We start from the raw sequence: 15067 nt of genomic DNA, 5'->3' as shown, positions 1-15067 counted from the left end.
TATGTACAATTTGATCAAATAATGGCACCGCGGCTATCGACGAAATACAATACATTACAATACCAAAAGTCGTTGTTAAACGAATTGGCTCGGTGTCGAGCCAATAGAAATCTACAACTACTAACACTACGACACTACGATTCATACAAGTAACGTTTGGTAATACATATACATACGAGTGTGCACAGACGTCTACGCATCATCTTTGGGCCCCACAAGTGTAAAATCTTGTTCGTTGAGCCTAGCTAGCCCAATGACCTGATCTTAAGGCCCGAAGACATTTTTTTTACGGAGTGTTGGGTTTTACCGATCCGACACAACGTAAATAGACTTTCAATGGCTTGTATACCACCGGTCCCCAAGGGTCCTTTGGTATTGCTAGTAAAGTCTACATTTCATGCGAGGCGGGTCGGGGACCCCTCGTACATTTTTATCCCCAACCGGTTAATGGAGTTACCGGGGTCTTCGTGACCTCTTTCTCTTCGGATGTGGGACTACACCTAGTCAGGGCGATTGGATAACGCGATTAGTACTGACGACGCCTTTGGGGTCGTTAGTATAACTATAAACTGGGCGTTTGTGTAACGCGGGTTTGTAGTAAATAATCCTGCTCGAGAACCTTCCAACGTCACCTGGGACTGACACTATACGCTATGCAATGGTTTCAATGTAACTTCATGTAATTCAAGGAACTAGGAGAACATCGGGTTTTCCTAGGGTTTTCAATACATACAGATTTGAAATGCATACATCTTCAATGAACATTTTTTTACAAGTATAGAAACAAACAAGCATACCTATGGATCTTCACAAACGTTTTCAAAAGCTTTTCTTTTCAGAAAATATCAGATTTTCTGGTGGTTTTTCAAACAATACAAACATTCGATTTCAAACACTACTTATGAACTCACCAACATTTCATATGTTGACGTTTTTCAAAATACTTGTATTCTCAGGGAACCAGTGAATCAGGGGAAATCATATTCAGTGACGGTTGCAGTTTATTTATGTATGAATCAAACAATTTAATTTTTGGGAATGTAATGTTTAAACAATGTATGACATGTAAACACTACTGGTTGTAATATATTAATGCATGGTGACGAATGTTGTTATGTTTCATATATATTCAATGTTATGGTATTCAATTGAGTCACGACAGCCCCCGGACGTTTCCGCCGTCTGGTTCGGGGGTGTGACAGGTTGGTATCAGAGCTTTGTTTATAGTGAACTAGCATGTCGAGCCATACATTGATATGCAACTATAAACCAAAAAAAGAGGGATTAACATAACTCTGAACAAAACAAGTAAATAAAACACACTTGCTTGCATTAGGAATAAGGACCTAACGCCGAATCAAACACAATAATGATGGTATCTCGGTTAATTCGGGACTGTTCTTAGTGATACCAAGGAGTGAATGTAGCCTGATCAACTACATTCTCTCCAAGGTAAAACTAACACACGTCTTGATGAGATCGGGATAGCCAGGGAACCTAAAACTATACCCTTTATCACCCAAAAAGAGAATGTTTGCTTAGTCTGTACAATAGTCATAGCATCCTAGGAGAATGTTAGCATATTTACGTAGTCGCGCAGACAGCATGGCTGGTTTTCATCACCCTGGAGACCCCTACTTCCCTAATCAGGGAAACAACGGGTGGCTAGAGGAGGAGGAGCCTGAGGAAGAGCCTGAAGAAGAACCTGAGGAGGACCCTGAAGAGGAATCTGACGGGGAACCGGAGGCAGAAGTCGAGGGCGAGCCTGCCGAACCCGAAGAAGACGAAGAACCTTTCGAAGAGGAGCTCGATGACAGCGAAGGGGGTGATTCGGACGCAGAGTCCGAGGTCATCGACCCCCCTTACCCGATCAGGGTGCCTGCTTATCGTGTGGGACCCACTGGACCTACCCCTCCTTGGGGCATTGATCTTTGGAGATGGAGCAGACATCAGGGACAGCGACCCCCGTTTGGCATGTCACGTGAGTTCTTTGACTTGAGGGACGGAGGACCAGCCGACCGAGCCCTACCGGTCATGGTGAGACGATTACGGGACACCGGCGACCTTGCTCAGGGCACTGCTGATCAAGTACGCCAGTTGTGGACTAGGGTCGAGCGTGCGGAACAGGAGACGCGTGACGTCCTCCGGGAGTTTCACATGAGGCAGGTAAGGTGGGAATCTCGACTTCAGGACGCAGAACGCTTGGTGGCTCGTCTTCAGGGAGCATCCACATCTTCAGCACCACCTCCTGACGCAGCTCATCGCGGTTAGGGATAGACTTATCATAGTAGGTTATTAGGAACTATGTTATGTACTCCGGCTCTATGTTTAAGTGACTACACTACTCATGGAGCCGTTATGCTGTCTGATTAGTATCACATATGTATGCTCCTACGAGCAAATTTTCTTGTAATAAATGCGGATAATAATATTAATAGACTTTTGTGTGTTTTGTTATGATATTACCAGTTGTTATGTGTTGAGACATTATGATTGTATGCCCGATGGTAGTAATGTTTAGGTTCGCATCATACACCTAGTTAGTAGGATCACAACCTCACAGAAACCACGTACACTCAACATCTTTCCGTTTCATGACAGAAAGATGCCTCGCCCAGCTACTCGCGGAAATCCCGAACCAATCCCGCCCGAAGTTGACTCCACTGCTTTCCAGGCAGCCGTGTCTGCTGCGGTCACAGCAGCTATGGCACAACTTCACCAAGGGAACAACGGAGGAGGTAACGGGCAAGGATCCGGAAGTTCGAACAACGGGACGAACCAAGGACCCACTAAAACGTGCACCTACAAGGATTTTGCGAACGCTAAACCCCGAACTTTCAACGGCACTGGAGGAGTGATCGCCCTAAAGCGATGGATCGAGAAGGTAGAATCGGTATTCGAGATATGCGAGTGCCCCGAACAGATGAAGGTGAAGTTCGCGGCCTGCACTTTCGTGGACCAAGCACTCACTTGGTGGAATGGTCACGTAGAAGCTATGACACTCCCTGTTGCCAACTCTATTCCCTGGGCAGAAATGAAAGAGATGTTGACGGCTGAGTACTGCCCCCGAGGCGAAATACAGAAGATGGAACAGGAACTATGGAATCTCACGGTGCAGAATGGGAACATCGATGCTTACATATCGAGATTCAGCGAACTATCTCTGTTGTGCCCGGGTATGATCACATCAGAAGGAAAGAAGATCGAACGATTCATCTGGGGATTGACATCCCCCATTCAAGGGAATGTGATAGTTGCAAACCCTGAAACATTTGACAGTGCGAAGAGATTGGCAAAGAGGCTATACGATCATAACAACAAGAAGGGCGAGAAGCCAGTGGAGACTGAGAAGAAAAAGGAGGGTGATGGTAAGAAAGGGTGGAACAACAAGAGAAAGGGGCGTCAGGGCCCCGAGACCTCTAAAAAGCAGCAAACAGTGGCAGTTAACGCTGTTACTGCGCCGGTTCCAGCCACACCACATGCTCCAGCCTCAGCTGCTTCAAATGCTTCAAGACCCTATTCCGGTAATGCTCCCAAGTGCAATAAGTGCAGTTTCCATCACCATGGAGAATGTAAGGAGTTCCATTGCACCAGTTGCAACCGAAGGGGACACACTGCAAGGTTCTGCAGGACTTATCCTTCTCAGAACCAGAGTCAGGGAAACAACCAGAACAACAACAACAACCACCGCAATACCAACAACACCAATGCCGGCGGCAACAACGCAGGGCCTAGCCACACCTGTTTCGGGTGTGGAAGGACGGGGCATTTCCGCCGAGATTGCCCTAACAACAACAACTCAGGAAACAGAGGAGCAGGAAGAATGCTGACTATGGGTCAGAGTGATGCAGTTCAGGACCCCGCAGTTGTGACCGGTACGTTCCTCCTAAACCACACTTATGCATGCATCTTATTTGATACCGGAGCGGAGCGAAGTTTCGTAAGTGAGAAGTTTAAACATTTACTAAAACAACAACCCCAGAAGCTAAATGAAACCTATACGGTGGAAATGGCCAATGGGAAAACCGAATCCACTAGGGAAATCTACATCGGATGTACCCTAACCCTCAACCAACACGTCTTACGAATAGATCTGATGCCAGTATCAATTAGGAGTTTCGATGTGATTATCGGCATGGATTGGTTAAGCCCCCACCATGCTGAGATTATGTGCCACGAGAAGGCCGTTCGCCTTCGTCTCCCAAATCACGAAACCCTAGTAATTTACGGAGACAAACCCAGTACGAATCTTCGTCTCATCTCGTGCATCAAAGCACAAAAACACTTGCGAAAGAACAATTTGGCGTTCTTGGCTCACATAGTGGACAAGACCAAAGAAGAAACTAACATCCAAGACATTCCAGTAGCGTGTGAATTTCCGGACGTGTTTCCCGAAGATCTTCCGGGAGTACCCCCAGAGAGACAGGTTGAGTTCCGAATCGACCTCGTTCCAGGAGCGACTCCCCTCGCTAAATCACCATATCGGTTGGCTCCTGCTGAAATGCAGGAATTGTCCAGCCAACTCAGTGAGCTTCTGGACAAGGGATTTATCCGACCTAGCTACTCGCCATGGGGAGCTCCGGTGCTCTTTGTCAAAAAGAAGGACGGATCTTTCAGAATGTGCATCGATTACAGAGAGTTGAATAAACTCACTGTTAAAAACCGCTACCCACTCCCACGAATCGATGATCTATTCGACCAGCTCCAAGGAGCTAGCTATTTTTCTAAAATAGATCTACGATCCGGATACCACCAACTCAAAGTCCGAGAAGAAGATATTCCTAAAACCGCTTTTCGAACCCGCTACGGACATTATGAATTCATCGTAATGCCCTTCGGTCTAACAAATGCACCCGCCGCATTTATGGACCTAATGAATCGAATCTGTCGACCGTTCCTTGACAACTTCGTCATTGTGTTTATCGATGACATTCTCGTTTATTCACGAAGCAAAGAGGAGCATGGCCAACATCTCCGACAAGTCCTAGAGACGCTGCGATCGGAAAAACTTTACGCCAAACTCTCTAAGTGTGAGTTTTGGCTACGGAGCGTGAATTTTCTAGGTCACGTAGTTAGCCAAGACGGAATTCATGTGGATCCCTCTAAGGTCAAAGCCGTGGAAGGATGGGCAACTCCGACTACGCCCACAGAAATTCGTCAGTTCTTAGGCCTAGCAGGTTACTATAGGAGATTCATCCAAAACTTCTCTAAGATCACCAAGCCGCTTACCTTGCTTACGCAAAAGGGCGTGCCATTCAAGTGGACAGACCGACAAGAGATTGCGTTTCGAACCTTGAAGCAAGCTCTTTGTAGCGCTCCTGTACTATCTCTACCTGAAGGAACGGAAGATTTTGTAGTTTACTGTGATGCGTCAAATCAAGGCTTAGGTTGCGTCCTCATGCAACGTGGAAGAGTGATAGCATATGCGTCTCGTCAACTAAAGACGCACGAAGTAAATTACACGACCCATGACCTAGAACTGGGAGCCGTGGTCTTCGCTCTAAAAATTTGGAGGCACTACCTGTACGGTACAAAGTGCACCATCTTCACGGACCACACGAGCCTCCAGCACATCTTGAATCAGAAGGAGCTGAACATGAGACAACGAAGATGGGTGGAATTGTTAAACGACTATGAATGCGATATCAAGTACCATCCAGGCAAGGCCAATGTGGTAGCCGATGCATTAAGTCGGAAGGAGTACTCTAATCGCCGTACGAAAACGCACTCGATAACCATTCAGTCTCATCTGGCCGCTCAAATTGCATCAGTCCAGGCAGAGGCTATGAAAGCGGAAAATAGAACTAGCGAGGCATTACGCGGAATGGAGAAGAACCTGGAAGTCAAAGAGAATGGGGTATACTACTTCATGAACCGTATTTGGGTCCCAAAAATCGGAGGGTTTAGGGAGACCGTTATGAAGGAAGCCCACAAGACACGATACTCCATTCATCCCGGTTCGGACAAGATGTATTTGGACATTAAGCAACACTATTGGTGGCCTAACATGAAGGCGGAAATCGCGACCTATGTTGGTAAGTGCCTTACGTGCGCCAAAGTGAAAGTGGAGTACCAGAAACCTTCCGGATTGTTACAGCAACCGGCAATCCCTGAGTGGAAATGGGAAGGAATTTCTATGGATTTTGTGACCAAGCTGCCCAAGACGTCGGACGGATTGGACACCATATGGGTAATAATCGACCGACTGACGAAATCTGCCCACTTCCTGCCAATCAAAGAATCCTACAAGATGGAGAGACTGACGCGGTTGTACCTACGAGAAATCGTAAGACTCCATGGAGTGCCAAAATCTATCATCTCGGATAGGGACAGTAGGTTCACGTCGCGGTTTTGGCAATCACTCCACAAGGCAATGGGAACTCATCTCGATATGAGCACCGCGTATCACCCACAAACGGACGGTCAAAGCGAACGAACCATTCAGACGCTTGAAGACATGCTTCGTGCATGTGTAATAGACTTTGGAAAGTCTTGGGATACCCACCTGCCGTTGATCGAATTCTCATATAACAATAGTTATCATTCGAGCATCAAGGTGGCCCCTTTCGAAGCACTGTACGGGCGTAAATGTAGATCACCGTTATGTTGGGCTGAAGTAGGTGACACCCAACTAGCAAGAACGCATACGTCGGATAGGGCAATAACAGGACCGGAGATTATTCGCGAGACCACAGAAAAGATCGTACAGATCAGAGCTCGATTACAAGCGTCGCGTGACAGACAAAAGAGCTACGCCGACAAACGACGAAAGCCCTTAGAATTCCAGGTCGGTGATCGAGTATTGTTGAAAGTCTCACCCTGGAAAGGGGTTATACGTTTCGGAAAACGGGGAAAGCTGAACCCGCGATACATTGGACCTTTCGAAATCGTCGCCCGAATAGGTCCGGTAGCCTACAGACTACAACTACCCGCGGAGCTAAACGGTGTACACCCCGTGTTTCACGTCTCTAATCTGAAAAAGTGCCTATCAGATGAAACCCTTGTCATTCCTCTTGACGAAATCGAAATCAATGAGAATCTCCTGTTCGTCGAAGAACCAATCGAAATCATGGACAGGGAGGTGAAGCGTACTAAGCAGAGTCGCATCCCGATCGTGAAGGTACGGTGGAACGCGAAGCGTGGGCCAGAATTCACGTGGGAACGCAAAGATCAAATGAAGCAGAAGTACCCTCACCTATTCTAGCATTCTCAAATCTAGCTTTCAAACAGAATTTCGGGACGAAATTCCCTCTAACGGGGGGATGATGTCACAACTGGAAATTTTGTGTCATGTAATCTATACATTCAAGTTAATGTGAATTAAAAACTTCAATCAAATACATCATACAAGTACTACAAGTAGTCATCAAACAATTGGAAAACCCTAGAAGTTCTTGTTAGGTCTATTTTGGACTAGAACTTCCTTATTGGATTCAAATGGACCAATAAGCTTCCAATTAGACTATCATGGGCTTAGAACCCTAATTGGGCTCTAATTGGACCCACACTTATTTATTTCAATATCTTGGGTCATATTGGGCCTAGAATGAAATAAATCACAAGCTTTGATCCATAATTTAACCTAACCTAGCTTATTAAAGCATAAAAATCACAATTTTATTTTATAAGGCTAATAAGCACCCAAACTACCTCTAATGTTGGGCTTAGGGGCAAAGCCCAAAAATCCTTTCTTCTCTCCCTATTCTCGGCCCAAGCCCAAGGAAAAAGGGAGAGTTGACCTTGGGTTGCCACCTCACTTTTATATGTTGGGTTTCCATGCACATAACTCATGTTTCCAAGCAAGCATCATATCAAGGTCATTTCTTCTTCTCTCCTCTCTCTCACTCTCGGCCATACACACACACAAACTCACAAAAATCTCTCAACTCACTCAAGAACTCTCCTTCCTCCCCTCTCCAAAAATCTCGAAAATTAGGGACTTTCAAGAGGAAATCTCCACAAAATTCTTCATCTAAGGTAAGAGTTGCTTGAATCTATGAACTAAATTCTTTGTTTTATCAAAATCCTTTCCTAATCTATGCAAAAAGCGTGATCTTGCACCCTAGAACCATCTCAAACTCGAGATCTACCAAGGAAAGGTGCTAAGGCCAAAAATCATCAAGTTTTCTTCCATCTTTTCTTCCAAAAACCGAATCAACACCCAAGGTGAGCTTCATACCCCCTATTTTCTGTTTTTATGAGTTTTGTGGGGGGGGGGGAATACAAGTGAAAGTGTAGATCTATATGTGTTTGTATGCCTTGTATGATTTCCATGCTTATATGTATGCTTTTATGTGTTTTAATGTTGGATCTAGCCATAAAACCCCTCAAAACCGAGATATAACTTATGTTTTATGATCTTAGCTTCAAATATATTTCTACATACAAAGTGTTTCAAGAAAAATGGCTAAGTGGTTTAGTAATAATTTTCTTTGGGTTAAAAACACAAATTTTGGGCCTAAAATGTGAAAAATACAAAATTAAGGGCCCAAATTGACATTTCACAGATTCTGATGGATGAAGTGTGCCAAAACAGTTTCCATAAAACTATTTCTGGAATTATACTCAATTAGAGGATTAAAAACATAAATTTCAAGCTTAATGGGCTAAAAATGAAAATTTCGGCCCAATGAGGCCCATTATGCGAATTTTTCTGTTTTGGAGGGCCAAAACTGTGATTTTCTGTAAAACAGTGGACTATAAGTGTTCCAAACCCTTTTCAAAGGGGATTAAAATGCTTTTTACATTAAAAAGGACCAAAGTTGCAAAAATTTTCCAATTTGGGCCAAAATTGTCAAAGTTGCGAAAAAAAGGGATTAAAACCGAGAAAACTGCATTTTCAGGGACGTAAACTGTTTTCTATGAAAAATATGCTGAAAAATATTAATTTCAATAATTTTTGGTGTTAAAATGTCAAGAAAATTAGTTCAAGGACCAAACCGGGAAGTATTTAATAAAAGGGTTGAAAATGTAAATTTTACAAACAATGAGGGGCTGAAAAACAGAAATATTTCAAGGCTAATTCAATATGTACAATTTGATCAAATAATGGCACCGCGGCTATCGACGAAATACAATACATTACAATACCAAAAGTCGTTGTTAAACGAATTGGCTCGGTCTCGAGCCAATAGAAATCTACAACTACTAACACTACGACACTACGATTCATACAAGTAACGTTTGGTAATACATATACATACGAGTGTGCACAGACGTCTACGCACCATCTTTGGGCCCCACAAGTGTAAAATCTTGTTCGTTGAGCCTAGCTAGCCCAATGACCTGATCTTAAGGCCCGAAGACATTTTTTTTACGGAGTGTTGGGTTTTACCGATCCGACACAACGTAAATAGACTTTCAATGGCTTGTATACCACCGGTCCCCAAGGGTCCTTTGGTATTGCTAGTAAAGTCTACATTTCATGCGAGGCGGGTCGGGGACCCCTCGTACATTTTTATCCCCAACCGGTTAATGGAGTTACCGGGGTCTTCGTGACCTCTTTTTCTTCGGATGTGGGACTACACCTAGTCAGGGCGATTGGATAACGCGATTAGTACTGACGACGCCTTCGGGGTCGTTAGTATAACTATAAACTGGGCGTTTGTGTAACGCGGGTTTGTAGTAAATAATCCTGCTCGAGAACCTTCCAACGTCGCCTGGGACTGACACTATACGCTATGCAATGGTTTCAATGTAACTTCATGTAATTCAAGGAACTAGGAGAACATCGGGTTTTCCTAGGGTTTTCAATACATACAGATTTGAAATGCATACATCTTCAATGAACATTTTTTTACAAGTATAGAAACAAACAAGCATACCTATGGATCTTCACAAACGTTTTCAAAAGCTTTTTTTTTCAGAAAATATCGGATTTTCTGGTGGTTTTTCAAACAATACAAACATTCGATTTCAAACACTACTTATGAACTCACCAACATTTCATATGTTGACGTTTTTCAAAATACTTGTATTCTCAGGGAACCAGTGAATCAAGGGAAATCATATTCAGTGACGGTTGCAGTTTATTTATGTATGAATCAAACAATTTAATTTTTGGGAATGTAATGTTTAAACAATGTATGACATGTAAACACTACTGGTTGTAATATATTAATGCACGGTGACGAATGTTGTTATGTTTCATATATATTCAATGTTATGGTATTCAATTGAGTCACGACAGCCCCCGGACGTTTCCGCCGTCTGGTTCGGGGGTGTGACAACTACAAGTCAAGGAGACCGAGGAAGCTCAAGGAACCTTATTCTGTCAACAAAACTTTCAAGCGGTCTAGGCATGGGGAGCACAATGGTGCAAGGAACCACAAACCCGAGGGAAACCTCGAATCAAAACCAAGGATTTGACGATTATAGATCAGCTGATTCATGGACTCGGGATGGACCAACTACTAAGCCTGGAATCCGAAAGTATGAAGCATTTCAAAGGGCCTTCAAATCAAGGAAACAACAACAAATCCAACAGCAACAACAAAAAGAAAGATATCTTCAAACCATTGCCAAGTTACCAAGTACTGGGCGGATGCATTCAACAATGCAAAGACAGTACATAACATCTTGCAAATTCAATATTGGGTATCAAAAATGGAATCCATAGTTCAACAAGCTCAGAATCTTCAAAGTGGTGCTGGTCTATCTAAGCCTCCTCCAACTGTTGAAATCCACGACTCAAACGATGATGGAACCGCAATAGAGATCAGCTCAAGTTCAGTGTTTGGACTTGATGATCTTGATCTTAAGGATGTTCGGCAACCCCCCAATTCAGATGAATTCATGATGGTGTTTGATGACGAAGAATCCAGTGGATCCCAACACTCCACTTCAAATCCTAAAACTAAGAAGAAGAAGAAATTGGTTGTGTCAAGGAAGGAATTTCTCACTCTTTAGTCCAAAGTCAACAAAATCCTGGCCACAGTCACCATCAACCAACTGCAACACACTAATGTGGTTGGACCGCAGTCCCTAGCTGAAAGAGTTGAAAGGTTGGAAACCAGAGAACGATTGGCCGCAGAATGAATATCCTTGAAAGTGGAAATGGGTATTCGAGCCCTAGACAACAATCGCACTACTGATCATAAAGAATTTATGGTAACTACTGATCGCCTAATCCAAGAGGTCACCGGAATAAAAAAAATGAGCTCCATACTACTCTTGCCAACCAAGCAGTCCATTCGAAACAACTTGTTGATGAAACCCACAATGTGTATGAATCTACCATTGCGGTTCTTCAATCGACAATCAATGGCCTGAGATGTTCCCTCATGGCAAATTCGAGTGTTTATGAGATTCTACAATTGATGAAGGAAATTTACAACTTGCTGTTCAACACCAGAATCCCCGACAATGTCCAAATCTCTGAGTTGATCAAGTCTCAGTTCGACAAGACGTTTTCCAAGATTGATGGCCTCAGACAATGGTTTGAGGAGAAACATTTTTTTTCTTCCTCAAAAAGGGGAAGTGAACACTCTCATCAACGTCAATCCCCCCCCCCCCCAAGAATTCCAACTTATGGACCAAACCATCAAAGGATTGTGACTCCGCAACCAACACCGCAACCATCTCCCAAACAGACAACTCCAAATCATTCTTCAAATCAACCTCCATCGCAAATGGAACCGCAACAACACTCTTCACATCAGTCTCCTCCACCGCAACAAGATCCACCGCAATAAGAAGTTCAACATCAATCTCCTCCACGCCAAAAACTCCTCCTCAACTAAAGAACTTGGAACCAGCAATGTCTTCGGATCACACCAATGACTATCCTGCCACTCGTCAACAGAAAAAAAAAGATTGGAGGTCAGCCAAATTCGTTGAATAGATTTGGAGAGATCACGGCTTTGATACAACCATGGATGAAACCCTAATCAATTCTTAGGTTAATCCCACCCGAAGGCTACTTGACGATGACTATCGGCCAGTCCTAACATATGTTGAACCACCATCTGATGGATATTGGGATGTTCCAATTTTTCCCAACTCCAAATTCTTCACTATTTTTGAACCATTTGACGTTAGCCTTTTTTAATGATCAAAGGCAACCTCTCGCGTTCGAACGTTTAAACCAGTTCCATGCCAAGCATGGATCTGAATTTGAGAGCATCTGGTCTAATGATAGACCATCAGCAGTGAAAAGTTACAAGATAAGGAAGTTCATGAAGACGGATTTTATTTACTATATGCTTACAAGAAGAGGCGATGATTACATCAGGACTCAAGCTGATTTTCCATGCATGAATCATGAAGAAGTATTTTTTATTGTAAGGGTCTTTCAAATAAAGTCCGAGAAGCACCCGAAGATGTTAATTGCTTATGAGAAAGCTTGCGAATTTCTCAAGTCATTAGTGTGTGACTTTGCCAAGATCGATGCAGACATTCATCCTTTGCTTGCCCAAAAGTTCAATCTCCCGGCTCTTGAACCTGCACCAGTTTTCAGTGAAGGTTATCAAGAAAGGTCGTTAGGCGCAACCAACTTCCCTCAACTTGGAGTTGTGTATAAAAGAGCTAACATTGATCTCAAGTACTTCATCCCGATCACCTCAATGCATCGGCTGACTCGCAAACAACTAGAAGTGAACCTGGCTTCGGTTCAAAGATCTAACCATACAACTAAATAAGTGAAGTTTGAGATTACAAGGAGAATTCAATGGCTCGACGAAGTTAGAAAGTTTTGGTGGCTTCTCATCAAATTCCTACAACTTGATAAGTAAGGAACGAAAGTTAAAGAGGTCACTTTGGGGGAAAATGTTGATACATAAAGTGACCCTCTTAAACTTGACGATCTGCAAACACTTATCCTACCGCAATCTGTTCTTTCTACCGCAACCACAATCTGAAGATGTCTACCGCAACTATCCATCCCCAATGAAGATTTTAGTTACAAAATCTGACTTGTCTTTTATGCATTATTTTATCCAGTGGACCTTGCATGGTCATGTTAAGTCAGAAGTTTATTATTTGTTTATCTCCAATGTAACTTTTTGAGACTCTATAAATAGAGTCGTCATCTTCATGTAATTTACACCTTTGAACATCTTTGAATACACATCTTTACTTCTCTTATCTTTTATCTCTTACCTTTCAATTATCAATCTAAAAGATCTTTCTAAACTTTCACTCCAAATATTAAGACCGTGTTCTTATCCCATCTAGTCTTCGAGACTTCTTTCACTTTAAACTGATCTCATATACTAACTTGTGTTTGATTGCAAACCTTGTTAAGAATCAGTTTAGTGTTTACTTGATGTATAACTTGTTGTCATTTATATTTCCTTTACTTTTCGCACTTTACATTTCTGCAACTAACTATCTAACAAATCTAACTTATTATTATTGTTGAGCTTTTATGATCCTTTGAGATTAACTTATTCCGCAACCTTATCTTGCACTAACGTTTGTTCAAGTGTTCCTCAAAAGTTTAATTAATATAATTGTTTAATTCATAAAATATTTAATTTTAACTAATTAAAAGTTTAATTAAAGATAATTACTAAATCTTAAATGGTTTAAATATAATTATATATATGTACAAGAATATTAAATCATTAGTCAAATCAAGAGTAAGTCTCATTCATGAAGTTGCACTATAAGAGAGTTATAAGGTAATGACCAAATGACCGTTGAATTAGTTTCTTTTTCACTCACTGATTAATTGTGTGGTAGATGGTTGTTAGATAAAAGAGTTCTGATAGGATGTAAATCTCGTTAAAAGTACAACATAAAGTACTACAACATAAAAACCCCACTCTAGTTAACTTAAGAAAAATGTGAACTTGTATTTTAATCCATGAAAACACACATCATTTCTTTATGATTCATTTGTGGAGCGTGTGTGGCTAACTGACACACTAATTTGGGACTATAAAGTAGAAATGATGAGACAACTCGAGTTTATGATTATTGATGGAGCGTGTGTGGTTAACCGGCACGTCAATGTGAAATCATAAACGAGAACGAGGGTGTCATACGGGTTTGCATGGTTATTCACATCTTGTTTGTGATCCTTGGTATCCTAGTCATAAATGTAAGAGCATAATGTGATATTAAAATGATGTTGATAGTTAAATGAATCTCAAAATATCTAGGAGTGTCATAGTGATTGAAATTTGTAAAATGCTTTAGCTACCTAAAATAGATTCATGATGTGATTATGGCCTCCTTTTATATTAAGAATCGAAAATATAGATCCTAACCTTAATTTAACATTAGGTTAATAATTAAGGATTGAATCAACTTCTTTAAACCTTTTCTCTTAGGTTAGATGGAAATCCTCTCCCACCTCCTCACACACTTTCAAATTCTAGTTTATCTTTGTTCTCCATCGTTGAATAGCTTATCTGTTATGGAATCTTCCTTGATTAAATAAAGGGAAAGATTTCCTTGATAAGCATACCCCTCAAATAAATAATGCGTCAACTTTGAAGAAGTTGGTATTCCCATAATCATGTAGATTTGTCAAATAAGGTTTCTTGCATCATTGTCTTTATGTCCTCGATGTTCTAAAATGATCTTTTGTGAACATGTGAACATATGAAATGAATTTTCAATTGGGTGAAATGTTTCACTAAAGGGCAAGGAAAAAGTGATTTGAAAATCATAAAAAGTTTCTAATTGCACACAAGCTAAAGGAGAGAGTTTTGTATGTGCTTAACAAGAGCTACATAAATAAACTCAAGAATCCCAATGTTGTCCTTGACAATAATATTTAGAATAGATCTTATACTTAGATCTCTCACTAGTGCTTTTGCTAATTTCAACTTGATTCATCATATGAATAGTATGGAGAAGACAATGATGGAATTCTTAAACCTTCTCCACAATATAGAAACCGGAAAGGAATTAGATTTCATATCCAGATCCAATTATCGCCTTTCTAAATGTTGGCAGAAAGAAGAGGAAACGTTCGAATCCTAAATGGAAAGGAACGGTTTCGGCCGGAACTTCCCATTATGAGAGAATGGAATTGTTGTGTCCTCTATTCCACACAACCATGATTCAAAAGAGGCAAGTTGCGATTAACGCAATGACAAGGTGTAACACCCCATTT

This window comes from Lactuca serriola, chromosome 1 (genome assembly GCF_051521515.1).
Source record: "Lactuca serriola cultivar US96UC23 chromosome 1, Lser_US96UC23_V15, whole genome shotgun sequence".
NCBI lineage: Eukaryota > Viridiplantae > Streptophyta > Magnoliopsida > Asterales > Asteraceae > Lactuca > Lactuca serriola.
The sequence above is the reverse complement of the archived record's forward strand: the minus strand, read 5'-3'. Positions refer to the sequence as shown.